General features: G+C 45.9%; 1 protein-coding gene across 13 annotated transcripts in view; it reads left to right on the top strand.

Annotated features, from left to right (window-relative positions):
- Positions 1 to 14,182: 14,182 nt before the first annotated feature.
- Positions 14,183 to 23,443, top strand: part of MAP2 (microtubule associated protein 2) — a 200,299-nt gene continuing 191,038 nt past the window's right edge. For 12 of the 13 annotated variants that reach the window (XM_083154442.1, XM_083154441.1, XM_083154436.1 and 9 more), the window contains exon 1: positions 14,183 to 14,279. The gene's annotated coding sequence lies outside the window, so the exon portion shown is untranslated. The remainder of the gene's footprint in view (positions 14,280 to 23,443) is intronic. The other variant, XM_083154431.1, reaches the window with a different exon arrangement.

Genomic DNA, 23,443 nt, shown 5'->3' with positions numbered 1-23,443 from the left:
CGCAGGGCAGCAGCAAGCACAGGAACTTTGACAGCCAGGACTCAGGAGCGGAGATGGAATGATTTTTCACAGTGACAGTGAGTTACAAAAAAAAAAAACGGTACATTCGGTACAAAGTGATTTTGCCGGTACAGACTGTTAAAAAACGGTACTGTACCGGCAAAATCGGTACAGTTGGAGGGTATGCCGCTGGCCTTGATCCCTGGTGTCTGCCTTGAAAGTAGCCGAGATAAGCTGGTGGGTGGGAGAAGAGCAGTGCCGGGCTCAGAGTCTCTGTCCGCATTCATACAAAGACCCTGCGCCAATCCAAAAATGCCCGTCACCTTAGAGGGGAGATACTTCTAGCATATGTCAGGGTGCCCAGCGCTAACCGGAAGTGCGGATTCTGAGAGTGCTGGCACACTGTGCACCTTTAACCCTTTAACCCCCCCAGCAAATGAGCATGTTACCTCATGGCAATGAGCATGTAATCTCCCCTAGGAAGATGAGCATGTATTCCCCCTTGGCAACGAGAATGTAACTCGCTGGGTATGACTTCCCCCTGGGCAATGGGCATGTCACTTCCCATGACAAGGAGCATGTAATCCCACCTGGGCAACAAGCAGGTAATCCTCTGTAGCAACTAGCATGTAACCCACCCAGGCAATGAGGATTTTTTTAACCCTCCTTAGGCAATGAGCATATAACTTCTCATGGCAAGGAGCATATAATCACCCCTGGTTAATGATGATGTAAATCCCCCCCCCCCCCCTGGCAACAACCATGTAACTCCCCCTTGCAGCGAGCATATAATCCCCCTTAGACCACATGCATGTAACTTCACCTGGTAAGAGCATGTAACCCCCGTGGGCAACAACCATGTAATCCCTCCTGGCAATGAGCATGTAACCCCACATGACCACGAGCATGTAACCCCCGTGGCAAGGAGCATGTAACAGTTGGCAATGAGCATGTAACCCCTAGCATCAAACAAGAAACCCCTGGCAATGAGCATGTAGCTAAGCAGTACTTATGTGGCATCATATGTAATAGGCATTAAGGTAGGTGGTATAATGTGTAATGGGCATTACGGTTTGTGGTATAATGTGTAATGGGCAATACGATGTGTTGCATAATATGTAAAAGGCATTATGGTGTGTGTTTTAATATGTAATAGGCATTATGGTTTGTGGTTTAATATGTAAAAGGCATTATGGTTTGTGATATGTAAAAGGCATTATGGTTTATGGTACAATATGTAATAGGCTTTACGGTGTAAGCAGGGCCGAAACTAGGGTTTCTGGTGCCCGGGGCAAGACATTCATTTAGTGCCCCCCCCCCCCCCCAAATTTTATATATATATATATATATATATATATATATATATATATATGCTTACAGACAACAGAAGGGTGATATTAAACCAACAAACAAGACAATATATCATATATTATATATACACTGTATTCTGAAATGAAATATATATTTATAAATGATCCCTCTAGAAACTATATGAACCTGAAAACAGGTCCAATATGTCACAAACATACCTCCAAACACTGGAGGCAGAGTAGAGGAGACATCTAAAATTAGAGCGTTCACCTACTACCGTGGTACTCCTGCGAGACTACATCCAACCTTTTTTTCCGCTATGAGGGCATGGTCAGCTCTCTAAGAGCTGTAGCCACATGGGGTGCGGCCATGGAAAATGGAGGTGTGATACACATATGCCCACAATAGTGCAGTGCCAGATACACATGACCCCAAAAGTGCAGTCCGTGATGCCCAATATACCTATGCCGCATACTGTGATGCCCATTATAAATATGATCCGCACCGTGATGCTCCATTATACATATGCCCCACACCTGGATGTCCATTATACATATGCCCCACAACGTGATGCTCCATTATACATATGCCGCACACCGTGATACCCATTATACATATGCCGCACACCGTGATGCCCATTATACATATGACACACACCGTGATGCCCATTATACATATGCCGCACACCGTGATGTCCATTATACATATGCCACACACCGTGATGCCCATTATACATATGACGCACACTGTGATGCCCATTATACATGACACACACCGTGATGCTCCATTATACATATGCCACACACCGTGATGCCCATTATACATATGACGCACACTGTGATGCCCATTATACATATGACGCACACTGTGATGCCCATTATACATGACACACACCGTGATGCTCCATTAAACTTATGCCACACACATGATGCCCATTATACATATGCCCCACAGCGTGATGCTCCATTAAACATATATGTCACACACATGATGCCCATTATACATATGCCACACACCTTGATGCTCCTTATTAATGAGCATCAAGGTGTGGGGCATATGTATAATGGGCATCATGTGTGTGGCATATGACATGTTTAATGACTCATTAAACTTTAATGAGTCATTAAACATTTGCCACAGTGCACACATGATATCCATTATACATCAGTAGGTATGCAGGCTGGAGTCAGACACAGTTTAAAAATTAAACATCGATTACCAGATGCAGGGAGATGATTAGGAGGAGCAGCAGCGTTGACGGCATGTCATGAGGCATGAGGGAAGGAGGAGGAATAAAGCGCGATTTCTAGCGCTGGGGATGGGAAGGCAAGTGCTGCTGTGCTGTGTGCTGTTCCCTCACTTGGCGGCAGGAGGTCAGATAGTGACCTCCTGCCTCTCCGCCGTCGGGAAGCGCGTCATCGCTTGGCGGCAGGAGGTCACTATTTGACCTCCTGCCGCCAAGCGAGGAACCGCTACACAGCGGCAGCCCGGCAGGAGGTAAACTTTACCCTAAAGTAAGCGCCGAGCCACTGAGCACCCGGCGAGCTGGTTAGCTAACAGCAGCGGGACTCGGGCTACATCAGTCCCCGAAACCCTGCTGGCTGTCACTCTCCCGGACCTGACAGCGCCCCCCCCCCCTCCAGCGCCCGGTGCGCGTGACCCCCCAGCCCCCCCCTAGTTACGGCCCTGGTGTAAGGTATAATGTAAAAGGCATTATAGTGTGCAGCATAATGTGTAATGGACATTACCGTTTGTGACAATGTGTATTATGTACGCTATATTCTATTAATTGCGGCTTATTAATTTTATGCATTGCATGTTAAGACCGCTAGGTCTGAAGCTCCAGTGTTATTATTTCACGCATCCTGACTTCTCGTGAATGAATTCATGTCCAGATGTATCACCCTCATTCATATGTACAGCTCTCAGAAACTTTTCTGCTCGTGCGTTTCCATGGCAGCATAGCTTAGTAAATACACTGACGTTACCTGAAGAGAGACATGCACGGAATCAGAAGGTGATGGTTTAATTCTTCTGCTGAGAAACACCCAATGAGATCGTCTTATTTCTGATGCTCCTCAGCTGATGACGCACGTCATGTAACAATGACTTTGACAGGCTTATATTAATTTAGTCATAAATATTGGTTGATGACTTGTAAATAAGCATTAAATAGCATCTCTGAAGTGCCTGGAAGTGCATCTTAGAATGGTTCCTGTAATGGTTTATTTGGATTAACGTTACATTGTTATAGGGAAATGAATGAATTAAAGCATAACATTAATTTGCAAGAAGACAATATTGCTATAATGACTAAGTTGCACTTCAATGCTATGATGGAGAGCAGGGCCTCCTCCCTGCTTGAGGCACGACTAGAAAATTCATGTAGGGTTCTTACCAGTTCATTGCCGTATTGCTTTGCGGTGTGAATGGGTTGATCGGGTTGAGCAACCCATTTTGCATTCACACCAATGGAGCTGGCAGTGCTTGGAGCAGCGCCAGCTCTAAATGCTGCCACCTCCCCCGCCCCCGATGATGCTCCGCCGCTCTGTTGCACCCCCGGATGATGTCAATGAACCAACAATATTGCCGGTTCGCTGAAGTAATGTGAACAGACCAAAATGCGAGGTCACACCAGGACTGAACCATTTCAAAGTCCTGTGCCATCGCTGCATTTTGCAGTCTAAAAGTGGTATAACTTGGATATTACAGTCCCTGAGGATGCTATACCGATGATAGGTCCTCAGTTAGGGTTTAAAGTGTGTATGGGAGGGGGGTGGGGGCACACTTGGTGGAACTGACTTCCACCACCTGTAATGGTAGGGGGGAAGTAGCTCCACCTTGTATCTGAACGGCAGATCAAACATGTTTAGGCCAACAATATCATGATCTACCGCTAGTGGTCAATGGCATCTAGTTAGACGCCTAAAATTGTTGGACGGCGTCTAGATAGACAGTGACGGCAGATCGACGCAAGTGAAGGATCAACGGGAATGTGTTTGACCGTAGCAAGATCGACACAAGTTTTTTGTGTTTTTTTTTGGTGCTGGTCAACTTGGTTCCTACTTTATTATCCAGGTGTACATAGAGTTAGATTATAATATTGTGCCGAGTGTAGCCAGTGTCCACGGAGACCCCTCTGACATTTGGCACCAAAAAACCACTTGTGTCCACCACGGGGACGCTTTGACATTCACACCAAAAAAAACCCCGAAAAACTTGTGTCAACCTTGTTCCCGTCAATCCTTCTCTTGCGTCACTGTCTATCTAGATGCAGTCAAACAAATTTAGACATCTCGAAAATCAGGGTATATTGCGCTCTACCTGATGTATGTGCTTGGTGCTGCTAGTCCTAGGGGTTGTCCAGAACCCCTTTGGTAATGATTTTAAACAGGATGATGGATAGCGCACTCTGTGATTGTTTGCAGTGTTTGCAGTCCATTTGGATCTATGGTTTAAAGGTACCTGTTGGTGTCCTGATTCCCACGGGGCTCCTGACCAGCACAGACTTACGCCATCAACAGTTGTTACCTCCGTAATACACAGAGGCAGCACACCACCCGCACCCATACTGCACCCCTATGAGGAGACATGGGTCCTTTTAGGACATATGGTAGAAGGGAACCTGTTGGCATCCCTATTCCCCCAAAGGGCTCCTAATAGGAACAGTGGGGTGATTCCCAGACACCCATTGAACTCATTAATTGACAGTGTCACCATTATCTCCTTTGGAGCACAAGCCCTACATATCGTATTATTATTTCCACATAATAAATTCATGTATTTTACCATAAACCTCTCTCTGACCATCATTTAAATACCCAGATAACCCTGTCAACCACCCCACTCCCTCCCCAACCCTTTTCCACCCACCCCAATCCCCCATTCCCCCTCCCTCCACATCACCCTACCCCCCCTCCCCTTTCCCCCACCCTACCCTTAAACTGACCAACACTGCAAACAATCACAGAGTGTGCTATCCATCATCCTGTTTAAAATTTAGACATCTAACTAGCCACTGTGGACCACTAGTGGTCGATCATGGTATTGTAGACCTGAACATGGTTGATCCTCTATCCTTGAACCGTTCCATCTCCACCACAGTTCTGCATAGTAATTCCAGCAGAAAAGCCTGTCCCAGCGGTGTCCTTTTCTGGCACGACACTTGTGATGTCACGTTGTCACCGCTGAAGTGAGCCACTGGGAGGAGCAGGCTCTGTACATGCTGTAAACAAAGTGATAGAGACAGTAGGTACACAAAGACGTGGGGGAGCTGATGGAGTGGTAGAGATGTGTATAAGGGGTACTACTGCTGTGGGCATTATGTTCATAAGGGGCACCAATGTGGCATTATGTGAAAGGGGCACTAGCACTGTGGGCATTGTGTATAAGTTACACTATTGTGTGGTATGACAAGTATAAGGGGTACTTCTGTGTACTGTACTTCGATATAAAGCTTGTGTCGACCTAATGACATGTCGACCTAAGCCCACGTCGACCTTCCCATGTGTTGACCTTGGCTAATGTCAACCTTCAGTAGTCGACACAATGCATGTCGACCTTACTGCTGTAGACCCTATGACCCATACCCAACTACGTATGGGAACGATAAAATGTGCCGAGCGCAGTGGTAGTGGAGTGAGGCAACTTACCTGAAGTGCGGCGGGCAAAGCGAGATATGCGAGGGGACTTGGTACAATAATTTGGGGTCCCAATGTGCTGAAATGTACAAATTGACACCCATGTCAATCCTTTTTCTGGTGTCAACATTTTGTCTATGTTGACCCGGCATTAGCCAATAGAAGTCTATCTCAGTTAAGCCCATTGTCCAACAGGAACATGAGAGCAATGGCTTAGCTCAGCTTCATAAATAGGCCCCATACGTACTCTGCATCGTCCATCATTATATAGATGTAACTACGAGGCTGAAGTTGGCTTCTTATTCCAGCTCCAGCTTCTTATTCAGGACAATCACTTTGACACTTGAAACCCACATGGCCTATCTCACATGCTCGTGAAAAGAATAACGTGGGCCACATATTGCCGCCCTTAATGCAAATTATGCCCCACAGTGCAAAACAACCCAATAACCAATAAAAGCGGCAGAGCGCCCTGAAGATGCTCTGCAAAAATGTAGGGCATGGCTGTGTGGGACAGGGGATTATTATTTATTTTATTATTGATTACCAGTTATTTATATTCTGCAGCGATGTACAGAGAATATTATGACCACTTATTTATATAGCGCAGACATATTCAGCAGCGATGTACATAGAATATATGAACTATTTACATCTGTCCCTGCCCCAGTGGAGCTTACAATCTATATTTCCTACCACATATACATGCACACATTCATTCTAGGGTTAATTTTTGTTGGGAGCCAATTAACCTACCGGTATATTTTGGTTTGTGGGAGGAAACTGGAGTAATCGGAGGAAACCCATGCAAGTACGAGGAGAATATACAAACTCCAGCGCTGTAAAGCAGTAATGCTAACCATTACACAGTACGTGCTGCCCCGGGATTATGCACACCATAATGCCCATTACACATTATGCCACACACAGTAATGCCCATTGCACAATATGCCACACACGGTAGTGCCCCTTACATATTATGCCACATAAGTGCCGCTTACCTACATGCTCATTGCTAGGGTTTGCTTGTCAGGGGTTAAATGCTCAGTGCCAGAGGTTTCTTGCTCGTTGCCAGGTGTTACATGCTCGATGCCAGGTGTTTCTTACACGGTGCCAGGGATAACATGCTCTGTGCCAGGGGTTAAATGCATGGCACCAGGGGTTAAATGCACTGCACTCACTGTGTGGTAAAGGAGACAGCTGGGCAAAGCAGTGGAAATCCGGCTGTCTTTCTAAGAGCAGGTCCATCCATCCGCGACTCCGCGGCTATTAAAAAATGAAGCCACTTGGCCCGGCTCACGGCCCGGCAGCCAATCAGGTAGCGGCAGCTCCGATTGGCTCGCGAGTCACAAGCCGGGTGCGTCATTTTAAATAGCTGCGCCGCGGAGTTGCGGATGGATGGACAAGAGAGACAGTTGGGTTTTCACAGCTCTGCCCAGCTGTCTAGCAAAGCAGGGCGGGGACAGACCCAGGGGTGCAAGGTGACCGGACAGAGGCAGAACCGTTCCGCCTCCAATATGGAACTGACAGAACACAGTTCCGGGTCACGTTAACCCCTGCCCCACACTGCAATGCCCATTACACATGACACCACACACCATGATGCCCATTACATATAATTCCACATAAGTGCCACTTACCCACATGCTCATTGCAAGGATTTTTCTTCTACGATCCCCATGGCAGCCATAACACTGGGATGTTCCCTTCCCCCATAGAATTAGACAGGATAATTTTTCTCTAGGACCGCCCACCTTGGGGTATAATAGCCTCCTCTTCCCCCTCCTCCATGTCTTTTTTCCTGTCTCCGTTAGAGTTAGGACAGAGTAGGCTGTTATGTTTTGTTTAAGCAGGGTTACCTCATGCAGCATGGAGCTGAAGGGGTGGCTCCCCGGGGAGAAGAAGTGCCTAACTAGCTTTAGCTATGTTAGTGCAATGGTTCCTGCCTGTATACGCGATGTGAATAATGGTGACAGTCCCACGTCTGAGCGGAGGTACCTGTAGTGAGATGAACACAGGACGCCAGCGGGATCCTTGCGGCATGGTGAAGCTGGCGCGCGCTCCACGTGGAGTGGGGTCAGACCGGCTGGAAGCCGCGTCTGCACGCTCCGGATACATCAGGCAGAAGGGGCGGAAGTGTGCGCGCGCGTCACTTCCGCCTGAAACGCCGGGGGACGGGCGGTAAATGCTTCCCCACGGAAACAAGGGGAAGCATATTGGTTCCGCTTGGCCATCCTGAATGAAGGTGAACCAGGGAACTGAGGGTTAAGGCGCCATATTTAAAGGCGCAGATGGACAGCGTGCCTTACACTGATCTCAGTGCCTGGCTGTCTGACTGCTGTGTACATCATGGATGAGCCTTCTCCCCATAAGCCGGATAATGCCCCTCAGAGGTAAGCCCTTGGTTTTTGTGGGCATTAGTTGTTTTATTTGTAGCGTTTTACTACAGAATAGTACTTAGTAATTTCTTTTTTGTAGTGTGCCTATAGAACAGGATGAGGATGTACCTGCTATTCCTAAGAAGAGAACAGCCAAAAAGAAATTACAGATTAATTGCATGTCATGTGACAAGTCATTTGCATCTGCCCAGAAGAAGTCTCTATGTGGAGAATGTGAGACCAGACAGGACAGATTAGAGAAGAAAGAAAAGAAGTCAGATGTTCTTAGAGAACTCATGGACTGGATGAAAGAATCCTTTGTGTCAAAGCAGGAGTTTGCTCAGTCACAGACCCAGAAAAGATCCAGAACCCAGGCAGAGTTTAGCCAGGAGGAGGATACAGCTGAAGAGATAGAGGGTGATAGAAAGGATTCTACAGATGAAGGTGAAGTTGAAGATGTAAGATCTTTTAATTTGGAGTTGGTGGAAAATGTATTAAAAAACATCTATAAAGCAATGAATTATAAGGAAGAACCAGGCACGTCAGAGAAGAACCCCCTATTCGAAGATAGGGAGAAGAAAGGGAGAACGTTCCCGGTTCACAAGATGGTCAGGGAAACCATTTCCAAGGAATGGACGAATATGGATAAGAAACTGACTCTGGGAAATCGTATTGAGAAGATGTATCCGTATAAGGATGATGAGTTCCTGGGATGGTGTTCTATCCCGAAGGTGGACGCTGCTGTAGCAGAGCTGACCTCCAAGTCTACTATCCCGGTGGAGGACGCAGCAGCATTCAAGGACTCAATGGATAGAAAAATTGAGAACGGACTTAGAAAAGTTCATACGGCCTCAGCTGGGTCTCTTAAAGCTACGGTAGCAGTCGCGTCGGTGTCCAGGGCCCTGAGACTGTGGGCGACTAACCTACAGACAGATATAGAAGAAAGAATATCTAAACATTATGTATTGAAAAGTTTGGAGGTGATGCAAAAATCCATAGATTACCTGTGCGAGGCCTCCCTGGATTCAGTGGCCTTTGCGGCGAAGACTATGGCAGCAGGGGTAACCGCTAGGAGGGCCCTGTGGCTAAAACCCTGGAGCGCTGACGCGAATTCCAAGAACAAGCTGACCACTCTGCAGTTTGAAGGGAAATTTCTTTTCGGCTCAAACCTGGACGCAATGATACAGAGACTGTCAGGAGGAAAATCTGTACGTCTCCCGCAGGACAGGAAGAGTCGCTTCCCGTACCCCAGCACGACCAAGCAATCCTATAGGGAATCTAAGAGTTATAGGCCTGGTAGGCCCTACTATAGGAGAGGTGGAGCAAGCACTTCACGGCAAGCCTTCCGCCAGCCCTTTCGAGGACGCTTCCAACCTGACAGAGGAAGATCATGACTATGCCCAAGAGGCAGTGATAGGGGCCAGACTCCTCCAATTCAGAAGCCAATGGGAGAGTACCATATCCGACAGATGGGTACTGAGGATAATCCAACAGGGTTATCATATCGAGTTTATGGAAATTCCACAACAGAACAGATTCCTGACGTCCAGAGTACCTATAGAAAAAGAAAAAAGGTCAGCTTCATGCTCCAAGATAAGTCAACTACTGAAGCAGGGAGCGATCGAGTTGGTACCCAAGATTTACCACAAGAAGGGATTCTACTCCAACCTATTCTTAGTAGAAAAGAGCAGTGGAGGTTTCAGGACGATCCTGGATCTCAGGGACCTGAACTGTTTTATCAAGAAAATAAAGTTTCGCATGGAGTGTCTGTCATCCATAGTGACGGGCATAAGACAGGGCGAGTACTTAGCGTCAATCGATCTCAAAGACGCTTATTACCATATCCCGATTTGTACGGAACACAGAAGGTTCCTAAGATTTTATGTGGCTGGTCAGCATCTCCAATTCACGTGCCTCCCGTTTGGGTTGAGAACATCCCCAAGAGTCTTCACCAAAGTCTTGATTACGCTGGTAGCGGAGATGAGAAAGCAGAAGGTCCAGATCTGGCCATACTTGGACGACTTATTGATAGCTGGGAGCTCAGTGGACGAGCTGAAGCAAAGCCTGAACCTGGTCACAGAGACACTGCAAAGCCACGGATGGGTCATAAACAGAGACAAAAGCCAATTGATACCAACCAGAAATATTCTTTTTTTGGGGGTAAGGATAGATACCAGAAATTATTCTGTAGCCCTATCTCTCGAGAGGTGCATGAAAATAAGGGAGCTAATTCTGGAAATCCTGCAAGGAAAGAAAATTCCCCTAATAAAAGCAGTACAGTTATTAGGAATGATGGTCTCCTGTATAAAAGTCATTCCGTGGGCACAGTGGAATTCGAGACAGCTTCAGTGGTTTCTTCTGCCCTTACTAAAAAGAAGACTAAGGGACCAGCATATGATAAAGTTATCGAGCCAGGTGAAGCAATCCCTTGGTTGGTGGATCCAAGACTTGGAAAACAAGACTTCAAGTTTGGAGAACCCACAGTTCCTGGTCCTGACCACGGACGCCAGCTTAGTGGGGTGGGGAGGTCACCTCAAAAATATGTCGGTCCAGGGAACTTGGTCCAAAGAAGAAGCAAGGAACTCTTTCAATCTCAGAGAACTACAGGCAGTCTGGGAAGCTATGTGTCAACTAAAACCCAAGATTCGGGGCACACATCTGAAGATTATGTCCGACAACGTGACTGTAGTCGCTCACATAAACCATCAAGGCGGGACCAGAAGCCTGAAACTGATGAGGATGTCGGAAGAAATTATGAAGTGGTCGGAGAACAACCTAAGGTCAATCTCGGCAACTTATATTCCAGGCAAGAAAAATGTCATAGCAGACTACCTGAGTCGCAAGACTGTATTGCCAGGAGAATGGGAGTTGAACAGCGAGGTCTTTCTGCAGATAACAAGAATCTTTGGAACACCAGAAGTGGACCTGATGGCCACCTATTTGAACAGAAAGGTGAGCGAATTCTACGCAAAGTATTATCATCCACAGGCGAAGACGTTAGACACTTTCTCAATCAAGTGGGTATTTAAACTGGGATACCTGTTCCCGCCATTCCCAATGATATCCAAGGTATTGAAAAAGATCAGGGAAGACCAAGTAATAGTGCTGATAATTCTTCCACATTGGCCAAGAAGAGCCTGGTTTTCCAATGTCTTGAGGATGGCAATACAAGGACCGTGGCAGCTGCCCAGCAGGCGGGACCTTCTTCATCAGGGACCTATGCTGCACCCAGAGCCGGCGAGTTTACAACTAGAGGCGTGGAAATTGAGCGGCAGATTCTGAAGAGACACAATTTGTCGCCCCAAGTAATTGAAATGATGCTGAGAGCCAGGAAGAAAGTTTCGTCAGAGGCCTACTATAAAACCTGGTATAAGTTTATCAGTTGGGGACGGTTCAAAGATAACTGTATGGACATTCCTACTGACCAAGTATTACAGTTCTTGTTTGAAGGTTTCCAGATGGGTTTGGCCACAGCGACGATTAAGGCGCAGATATCGGCATTAAGTGTGTTACTGGACAGGCCTCTAGCAGAAGAAAGAATTGTTAAAAGGTTCGGCAGGGCGATGAAGAGGATCAGGCCACCGATAAAATCAATTGTCGCCCCCTGGGATCTAAACCTGCTTCTGACGGTCTTAACAAAGGATCCTTTTGAACCGCTTGAAGATTGCCCGCTAAAATATCTAACTTGGAAAGTGGTATTCCTAGTAGCTGTGACTTCAGCACGACGGGTCAGTGAGCTTCAGGCACTGTGGATGGAGGAGCCATATTTGATAATCTTTCCTAATAGGGTAGTATTACGGACACATCCAGACTTCGTTCCCAAAGTAGTGTCAGCTTTTCATCTGAACCAGGAAATAACCTTACCTGATTTCTATCCTCAGCCTAAAGGTAGAGAAGAAGAGGCGTGGCACACGTTAGACCTGGTGAGAGGGATAACGTTGTATCTGGAGAGAACAAAGCCTTTCAGGTTAACTAAGCACCTGTTTGTGATTCCGGAAGGAATAAAAAAGGGTAAAGCACCTGTGAAGCAGACCATATCTCGGTGGATTAGAGAGACCATCTTATTCGCTTATAAGAAAGAAGGCAAAGCACCACCTTCCATAGTACAGGCACACTCTACCCGGGCAGTGTCTACCTCATGGGCGAATAAGGCGAAGGCGTCAACAGCTGAGATCTGTAAGGCAGCAACATGGTCCTCAATTCATACTTTCTCAAACCATTATTCACTCAACGTTTCTACTGCCCACTTTGGGACGCATGTGTTGCAAGAAGCCCTTACGGGTGAATGACTATATATATATATATAAAATATTTCATGCAGTATCTAGCCCTCCCGTGTGTTTACTTGGGTATGTCCCAGTGTTATGGCTGCCATGGGGATCGTAGAAGAAAGAGTCGAATTATACTCACCGATAATTCCTTTTTCTTCCTAGAGATCCCATGGCAGCCACTGGTTTGCCCTCCCTATGTTATGTATTTTTCTCCAGGACATATTCGGAGACAAGAAAAGACATGGAGGAGGGGGAAGAGGAGGCTATTATACCCCAAGGTGGGCGGTCCTAGAGAAAAATTATCCTGTCTAATTCTATGGGGGAAGGGAACATCCCAGTGTTATGGCTGCCATGGGATCTCTAGGAAGAAAAAGGAATTATCGGTGAGTATAATTCGACTCTTTTTCTCAAAGCCAGGGGCTTCATGCTCGATGCCAAGGGGGTTTCATGCTCGTTGCCATGGGGGATTACATACTTGTTGCTGTAGGGGATTACATGATCGTTGCCAAGGGGGTTTCATTTTTATTGCCAGAGGCAATTACAAGCTCTGCCAGGTGTGGTTCATGCTCATTGCCATGGGGGAGTGAGCCTGGCAGAATGGAAGTGATGTGACAGCCGGGCAGAGAGCGGTGGGCTGTCTGGCTGTCTTTTCAGCTATTCTGCGGCTGATTGGCTCCCGGGCCGCGAGCTCCTATTGGCTGGCGACCCAGCACGATACTTCAAGTAGCCGTGGACTAGCCGGGCAGCCCACCGCTCTCTGCCCAGGTGTCACATCGCTTCCGTTCTGCCAGGTGAGCCGGTGTGCAAAAGTATCGGCTGCGTCTCGAGGGCAAGTGGTACGGCGTACCGGCGATATATATCTTACAGGTACGCCAGGTACACGCACCCAACATAGCGGAAGAAGGGGCGGAGAGGGGCATGGGGCGCTGGGCAGCCCCATTATCAAATGGGAACGGCCAGCGTTTCATGGACATTCCCGAATTCGCAGCCTTGCGAATCAACCAGAATAAACCCCTTTGTCATCAAATCTGTTGCCATCAAATCTGTTGCCCATGCCCTATTTTGATGCCCAAATGCTTGTAGGTCAAAGAAAATGTTTGATGGGTGACAAGTAAGTGACCCCCCTGTGCGGGTTTCAAGTGTAATAAGTTTTGACAAACGTTGTTTAACCCTTTCAGGACACCAGCTACTTATTCAAAATGATGAAATCTGGGACCCATGCCCACTTTAGTGCCCTATTTCTGCCCAAATCCTTGTTGGTCAAAAGAAATTTCAAGTGGGTCATATGCAAGTGACCCCGTTGAAGTGACCTACGTTGATTTCTGGTGTCAATTTCGGTCCAAGACTCACTGACCCTTGTAAAAGCGATTGTCCTGAATAAGAAGCCAACTTCAGCCTCGTGTTGTAACTATCATTCATATCACTGACTTCCAGCCATTCCTGAAGCCCCGGCCATCTCCGCCGCACAGAGCAGCGCTTGCTTGCTACAGTGTAACAGGGCGGAGATCGATTCAGGCTCCGGGGGCAGAGCTGCTGTTAGTATAAGCAGCATCCACAGTACGGGCGTGGCTATGCTAATAGGGGGCGGGGGCGGGACCATCTCCAGCTTCTTCCAAGCTGCAGCTGATCACAGGCGATCTGAGCATCCCCAGTGCTGCAGCCGGAGACTCAGCCACCCGGTGAGTACTGTCTGCTAGTATTAATACCGGTTATTACAGGCCATGCAGCGTTATTATACAGAGGCTGTGGAGTACTGCCAGCTTCCTGCCATCACTCTGCCACACTCTCCTACCCACCTGTGTGTAACCCACAGCCATATCCAGGTGTCACATCTGCAGTACCATGCCATCTTCTGCCACCCTACCTGCAATCTATTAATACATGGTCCTCCCCTGTGCCATCACTCTGCCATACTCTCCTACCCACCTGTGTGTAACCCACAGCCATATCCAGGTGTCACATCTGCAGAACCATGCCATCTTCTGCCACCCTACCTGCAATCTATTAATACATGGTCCTCCCCTGTGCCATCACTCTGCCACACGCTCCTACCCACCTGTGTGTAACCCACAGCCATATCCAGGTGTCACATCTGCAGTACCATGCCATCTTCTGCCACCCTACCTGCAATCTATTAATACATGGTCCTCCCCTGTGCCATCACTCTGCCACACGCTCCTACCCACCTGTGTGTAACCCACAGCCAGGTGTCACATCTGCAGTACCATGCCATCTTCTGCCACCCTACCTGCAATCTATTAATACATGGTCCTCCCCTGTGCCATCACTCTACCACGCGCTCCTACCCACCTGTGTGTAACCCACAGCCATATCCAGGTATCACATCCGCAGTACCATGCCATCTTCTGCCACCCTACCTGCATCCCCCTGCAATCTATTCATGCATGGTCTCCTCCTGCCATCACTCTGCCACACTCTCCTACCCACCTGTGTGTAACCCACAGCCATATCCAGGTATCACATCCGCAGTGCCATGCCATCTTCTGCTACCCTGCCTGCATCCCCCTGCAATCTATTCATGCATGGTCTCCTCCTGCCATCACTCTGCCACACTCTCCTACCCACCTGTGTGTAACCCACAGCCAGGTGTCACATCTGCAGTACCATGCCATCTACTGCCACCCTACCGTAACCAGCATCCCTCTGCAATCTATTCATGGCCGTCCTCCCCTGCTTCTATTATACATGTTCCATTTGCCTGCACAGTGTGCATCCAGCAGGCAGGACTCAGCCATATCCCCATGTGTTGCATGCAGCGTATAATACTCTGTCTTCTCTCTGCACCCTCCCATCTAATTGCACCCAACAGCTCAGCTCTTTGTTACCTACACCTGCCTGCTCCCGGGTCACTGGTGGCTGGTGATGTCATTGTCATCTTCAGGACTGAGCAGTCGCTGGTCCCCATCTAGATTCCAGCAACAGGCACATTGGCACCTCATAGCGCCTCTTATATATCAATCGCAAGGGCAAAGGAATAGGCTAGTGCTATGTAAAATAAAATGTATTTAATAATGATAATGGAATAATAATATTATTATACACAAGCCTTCTATCCTTTCTCCTGGCACTGGCGTCTCGCTCGGTGGTCTGTAGTGGCAGGTGGGCACTGATCCTGGTAGGTGCCCTGCCACAGGTCTCTGAGTCCCCCATCTGACCCAGTCCCTGGGAAGTGGATGTCTGCATTGCAGTGTTTATAATCCTTGGACATCACACAGTACTGACAACACAGCACCAGGAAAACGATTGCCGTGTGAGGATTTATGGCCATTATTAAATGTTCTATAGCACTAAGTCAGCAACCCTGCAGTGCACCCCTATATCTGTCCCAGCCTGGGGCGCATGGTGCCTGCAGTGCGCCAGTCCTACACACTGACAGAGCTGAGCAATAGTCACACAATGTTGTGCGGTGATTGGTAGTCAGCACTCTAGGAAACGAGTGCAGACCGTAGGGAATGCCTACTGCTCTCTGGCATGGCACCAAGATGGCACCTGTGACTGGTGGGGAGGTGGGGGGGTCACCAGTCTGGGATAAAGCACAGGCAATGAAGGGGTGTAGGGGGTAGGAGGTATTTAGGATCCCATCCACATGCTGGATCCTATGACTGCATTCTGCAGGCCCCTATTGCAGTCCTCGCGCGTTTCATCTCCATTTAATGTAAAGCTGCACCTAGGATTCTGCTGGCCGTCAGCGGTGCCGTGCGAGGTGCCAGGGCGCAGATGAATCGCTCTCCAGGGTGCAATTTTTATTGCGAGATTTATTGCTGTACCTACATGGAGCCAGAGGTTATTTTTAAAGCAGATCTTTTTCCATTAGGCCTGTGAATATAAAGGCGGTGGAGCATGTAACGTCCCCTGTCTGATATCACAGTGCGGCACAGATGCTGGGAGACTGTGCGGTTATACATGGGCTGCAGGTGCTGGGGATGTGCTGGCACTGAGTGTGCCAGGTACTCTGTAGGTGGCCACGTGCACCTCCCTCCGCCACTGTGACAGTCACTCACAAGGTGTACCATAAGAACCCGTATGTGTGTATATAAAAATATATATGTATGTATGTCTGTATGTCTGTATGTATGAGGAATATAAAAGAAGAGCTCCAGTGCACCGGCGACAATGAGAATCCTCACTGAATATACACAGCCTGTGGTAGGTCTGGGTAACACTGAGGAATCTTCCAGATCAGGCTGCTGTGTAGGGAGGCAGCAGACAAAGAGGCATCATCAGTGCTGGCATGAGCATGAGGGAGGGGGGTGTCACCTGAGAGTTCCTGGTCAACATGTGTGTGGCATGTATCATACTGTGACTTATTGTCACACATATCTCTCTAACTATCTATCTATCTATCTGTCTATCTGTATCTCATATCTATCTATCTCTATCTATCTATCTATCTATCTATCTATCTATCTATCTATCTATCTATCTATCTATCTATCTATCTATCTGTATCTCATATCTATCTATCTATCTATCTATCTATCTATCTATCTATCTATCTATCTATCTATCTATCTATCTATCTATCTATCTATCTATCTATCTATCTGTATCTCATATCTATCTATCTATCTATCTATCTATCTATCTATCTACTGTATCTCATATCTATCTATCTGTATCTATCCACTGTATCTATTTATCTATCTATTTTATTTATTTACAGTGTCTTATATAGCGCAGCAGATTCCGTTGTGCTTTACAATAGTAGACAGTGATAAAACAAACTGGGTAACAACAGACAGACTTGGGGGTTAGAGGGCCCTGCTGCAAGCTTACAATCTATAGGATCTAACTATCTGTCTGTATCTACTGTATCTCATATCTATCTATCTATCTATCTATCTATCTATCTATCTATCTATCTATCTATCTATCTATCTATCTATCTATCTACTGTATCTCATATCTATCTATCTATCTATCTATCTATCTATCTATCTATCTATCTATCTATCTATCTATCTATCTACTGTATCTCATATCTATCTATCTATCTATCTATCTATCTATCTATCTATCTATCTATCTATCTATCTATCTATCTATCTAGCTACTGTATCTCATAACTATCTATCTATCGATCGATCTATCTATCTAGCTATCTATCTAGCTATCTATCTGTATTTCATATCTATCTATCTATCTATCTATCTATCTATCTATCTATCTATCTATCTATCTATCTATCTATCTATCTATCGTATCTCATAACTATCTATCTATCTATCTATCTATCTATCTATCTATCTATCTATCTATCTATTTATCTGTTTGTATCTACTGTATCTCATATCTATCTATCTCTCTATCTATCTGTCTATCTGTCTGTCTGTCTGTCTGTCTGTCTGTCTGTCTGTCTACCGTATCTCATATCTATCTGTCTGTCTGTCTGTCTGTCTGTCTGTCTGTCTGTCTACCGTATCTCATATCTATCTGGATGTTGGGAGTGCCAGACTATGCCGGAGGGCTGACACACACACACACACACACACACACACACACACATACACACATATAATTTGTATCATTCTAATAATTTTTTTTAGAACTCTGTTTATCTATATTTAACACATATCTGTTAATTTGTTGTACAGTTTATTTACATAATGCCATCCTATTGTGGACTGCTTAACATTGATAGGCCAATTCACTTAACGGCTCTGTAATGTCTGTCTGCCCACATCATGGTGACAGGATACACATTATAGTGAAGGCTAGTACCACCAAGCCAGGTGCACATCACAGGGATCTGAACTGTCCCCGCCCCCGCCCAGTAGTCCCTGCCCCAGAGGAGTTTACAGCCTCATTTATATCTGTCTACCTCTCCATAAATCATAAAATGTGATCTGGGATCATTTAAAAAAAAAAAAAAACTCATGTTGCATAAAGCATATTTTGATAATTGGTTAATTTCGAGGAGAGAGTTGGCAGCGTTAATTATAGCTGTAAGTGTGACGGAGCAGGGAGCGTTCGGCTTTGTGTGCAAAAATCATTTCTAATGATTGAAAACAAATTTAATGCAACGCTCTAATCAAAGTAATGCCTTATTCTAAATACTCCAATGTGTTCTCGCAGCTGAAAGACATTTACCTGTTTGTAGGATGAAATAGGACTAGCACAATGGCTGCCTGTCCCCTCTGGGCGGATGGCGGAACACTCTGTATGATCGCAATGTTGTTTTCTATGGAACATCTCTGTGCAATTATTTTCTGTGATTGTTTTCATGCAGAAAGTTAACACTTTGCATTCTGAGACGTAGCTATCTGTCTTTATGGAACTAGTGGCTTCAAATGTGATGTTAAAGAACAAGGAATTATATGGAATATTAATCAAAACTTGGAGATAAAATGGCGAGAGATAAAGTAATTGGCTCTTCTGACATTTTTCATCCACAGCCTTTAACATGAAAGCTAGAAGCTCATTGGTTGGTACATTGGCCCTTATTCTGGTTCACTCGCAAAGGCAGTTTCCTTTTCAAATGGACAAAACCATGTGCACTGCAGGTGGGGCTGATGTAACATGTGCAGAGAGAGTAATATTTGGGTGTTATTTGGTTTCTGTGCAGGGTAAATACTGACTGCTTTATTTTTACAATGCAATATAGATATCAGTTTAAAGTACACACCCCACCCAAATCGAACTCTCTGCACAAGTTACATCTGCCCCACTTGCAGTGCACATGGTTTTGTCCATTTGAAAAGGAATTTGCCTTTTTTATCTCTCCCCACTTTACCTCTCTTCATGGTTTAATCCATCTCCCTCATTAAGTTTGGCTTTCCTTAAACAGATTAGAAAGTTTGAGATGTGGTTTACGGATGGCAATCGACCGTCGATGATTCGTAGTCATTTTTGGATTATGGCCGATGTTGAATACTTTTCCCATCGATGGGAGAGAATCAAATTGTTTCCCTCCATCGATTGCACAGCAACACCTAGCTCGGCGTATAAGACTAGTCTCCACTTCATCTCTTGCCAAGCTTTGATAAGTGTCCCCCATATCCGGAAAGCAGCGTACGCTGGGGCCGCGATGTTAGCTGAACGCAGTTAGTGACACAGTTGGGGTTCAGGTTGGCAGATGTTAAAGGGGTTAATGTACTGAACCATTATGTCGTTTTTTTTTCCAATTATGCAAATATATAAGGGTGTGGGTGGAGTTATGATCAAAGCATTATCTGCCATTTTCTACTAGAGATAACACAGATTAATCAAACAGAATGAGTGATTAATGGAACTGGCCGAAGATTGGAGGAAATGCGTTCCCCCTGGATTTTGACTTCTGCATTCATAATGAGATTCTGATTTGTCCGTTATAGGACGGAAGAATATATCTAGGGGAAGAATGAGGGACAAAGGATTTGGGGAATGAGGCTTAGAATATCTGCCCTCTATTGCACCGTTAGATCTGCATGTACCGGCTCTTTGGCGAGCAGGGAAATCATCGTTATCCTATTAGTGATGCGTTATTCCTTACCGGCAGTGGTGTGATGAATGAACTCTTGACCCATCTTTGCTGAGCTGCTCAGTCACATTGCTCCCATGTCAGCGGGTTTTGCAGGCAGTTGTACACGATTGGGCAAAATTAAATGTAATTAATGTTTTCGTTTATTCAAACATAAATGTTAAAATTAACAATGCTTAAATAATGAAATGGAAGCGCTGATACTGTGATGTCATGCATAGTCAATGTCAGACAGACACCATCTAGTGTACAGTTGTAAAGGGGCATTAGGGGACCTGTAAGGTGCCCATACACTTATGCGAGGTATCGCACACCTTCCTCACATGCGTTACCCCAACAAATGCCCGCCAGTGAGCCGCCGTGCTCCCAGGCGACAGGATAGCATGCAATATATCTTAGGTGAAAACCAATCACAATCTCTCGCCATCGAATGGTTTTACCCCTGTTCGCAGCTGCTGTGTAAGTCTAGACCGCAATCACCATGGGGGGATGGAGGCCGCTACTGACACCAGCGGCCCTCCCTCCCCACTTGCGTTTTTAGGCCGCAATCCCAGAAAACACTGGAGTGCCATCTACAGTTGTCCACCCGGCTGTCAATCACCTTGGGAACAGCCAGTAAACCATAAGTACCTTGCACATTATTATTATTATTATTAATAACAGTTTATTATATAGCGCATACATATTCCGCAGCGCTGTGCAGAGTATAGTTGAACTTTCACATCAGTCCCTGCCCCAGTGGAGCTTACAATCTATATTCCCTACCACATGTACACGCACACAGACATTCTAGGGTTAATTTTTTTTTTTGGAAGCCAATTGACCTACCAGTATATTTTTGGATTGTGGGAGGAAACCGGAGTACCGGTAAACCCACGCAAGCACGGGGAGAATATACAAATTCCGCACAGTTAGAGCCATGGTGGGGATCGAACCCATGACCTCAGTGCTGTGAGGCAGTAATGCTAACCATTACACCGTCCGTACTGCCCCGTATATATAACACATGGTGGGGATAGAACCCATGACCTCAGCGCTGTGAGGCAGTAATGTAACCATTACACCATCCGTACTGCCCCGTATATATAACACATGGTGGGGATAGAACCCATGACCTCAGTGCTGTGAGGCAGTAATGCTAACCATTACACCACCGTGCTGCCCATGCATGGTCAATCAATAAAACTCAGGGCTGCAAATGGGTCTGAATCAGGCCCCATTTATCTTGAAAGATATAGCGGTTGCATGAAAGTGGGTGGAGCCTTACATAAGTGGGCCGTGCTGGGTAGATTTGCTGAGATCGGCTGGGATTTATTTGTCCCACTTTCACATGTCTAGACGTTGGGAAAATGGACAATTTTGAATGTTTACAGCATTAAGCGGTGGTGTCAGCCTTGGAAGTCCCTACTGCTTCCTCCACTTTGCCTCTCCTTCCCACCCCTTCCATCCATAATAGATACACCAGTGTCTAAACCAGTGGTAGCCAACTCCAGTCCTCGAGAGCTACCAACAGGTCACATTTTCCAGCCCACCCAGCAGCACAGGTGCACTCATTACTGACTGACACATTTTAAAAGAGCCACAGGTGGAGCTAATTACTTCACTTGTGATTCTCTGAGGAGATCTGGAAAGCATTAACTGTTGGTAGCTCTCAAGGACTGGAGTTGGCTACCCCAGGTCTAAACTGTATGTAGGTAATGAGTGGACTTTAATTGTGTGACTTATAGTGGATTAAGGGGTCTATGTACTAAGCTTTGGATGGGGATAAAGTACCAGCCAATCAGATCCTGTCATTTTTCAAAACAGCCTGTAACATGGCAGTTAGGAGCTGATTGCCTGATACTTTATCTCCGCCCACTTTCTCTCCCCAAATCTTACATAGACCCTTGTATTCTCTATTCTCCCTAGGCATCCTGCCTATTACTAGTCTACTAGGACCCAAAATAAGACAACCGCGCCCAGGTCTTATTTTTCTCCTTTAAAGAACTTTTTACAAGTTGGCAACTTTTTTACATATAACAACTTTCTGTACTTATTTAGTTTCACGGCGGCCGATATATCGGATGCAATATCGGCCGATATATCCGCAGAGGAGCGGATTACTGCGCTCGCCACACTATATAAAATCAACTCCATGCGTAGTGGATAGTGGGGTTATGAACAGGTAAAAAAAATCGGATCGCATCGGACCGGACGATATATCGGCCGATATCGCATCCGATATATCGGCCGCCGTGAAACTAAACAAGTACCCAACTTTCCCCCGAGTACGTCCAATGTGGTGTTTGCAACTTAGCTGTAGAATTCCTTAAGCAGAATTTTTTTTTTGTGCTGAGGATATAATATGAATGAGAAGAGATTTAATATACCCTGCTCTCAGCCTCTCCAGTCCATTTCTCCCAGGTAAATACATCTACCAGCAGATCCAACCCTGGTAATAGGTAATCTATATCAATGCCTACAGTGCTATAACTCCAGGGGTGGGGGTAGGGTGGGGAGTGCTCAGTTTGTGAATTCCATGCATCGATTTACTTAAACTTAAAAGACAACAGCTAAAATCTTGCCACCAAATTGGTCAATTCCAGCTACTGGGGTGTGTGCGTGTTTGTGTGTGTCTGTCTGATGGAGCGTGGTGTCATTGTATGCTCTGCTTATGTTATATTTTGCACCAGAGATTGCATTCACCCACATCAGGCCATTCCAGAACACCAGGCACCTGTACGTTGAGTCAGTATATGATGTAAAACCTGTTTGATTGGTATGGTAGTGACATACATTTTGAAGTACTAATTACATTATACAAATTTACTTTTAAAAGCTAGACTGATGTGGTGTCTTCCTGACACCCACATGCCACCTAAACAGATAATGATTATCCCCTTTGATGATATATTTTTTAGATAAATATGAATACCTAATTATTTTAATCATCCAGTATCTACACAATTAGCATGTTTGGGCAGCAAAATGCCTTTATTATTCAATCTATTAAGGAAGTTGTAGCATCATAAAATGACTTGTTCTAACACGGAAAACAAACATAAAGCATAAGGATAATATACCACTGATTAACGATTGTGGAATAATTAAATGTTTTCAGTAGTGGCTGTGTATATTCTGCTGGAGAACCAGTTTGGGGGTCAGAGGGACCCCATAGCGGTACTTCTAGGGATGATTTTTCTGGTGGTGATTACTCATCAGAAAGAACAGACCTGTACAGCGTGCACCCATTGTACTAAGCTTGCTCAATTATCTTTCTCTACCTGTAAGAGCATAATGTATGTCTAGCCTGAAGATTCCTTTTGGCTTGGTCTTAGCTTTATGACTGTGCAGAGTGAGTTGCACTGTCCTAGGACTATCGCA

Source organism: Crinia signifera, chromosome 7 (assembly GCF_055691185.1).
Source record: "Crinia signifera chromosome 7, ASM5569118v1, whole genome shotgun sequence".
Lineage (NCBI taxonomy): Eukaryota > Metazoa > Chordata > Amphibia > Anura > Myobatrachidae > Crinia > Crinia signifera.
The sequence above is the reverse complement of the archived record's forward strand: the minus strand, read 5'-3'. Positions and strand labels throughout refer to the sequence as shown.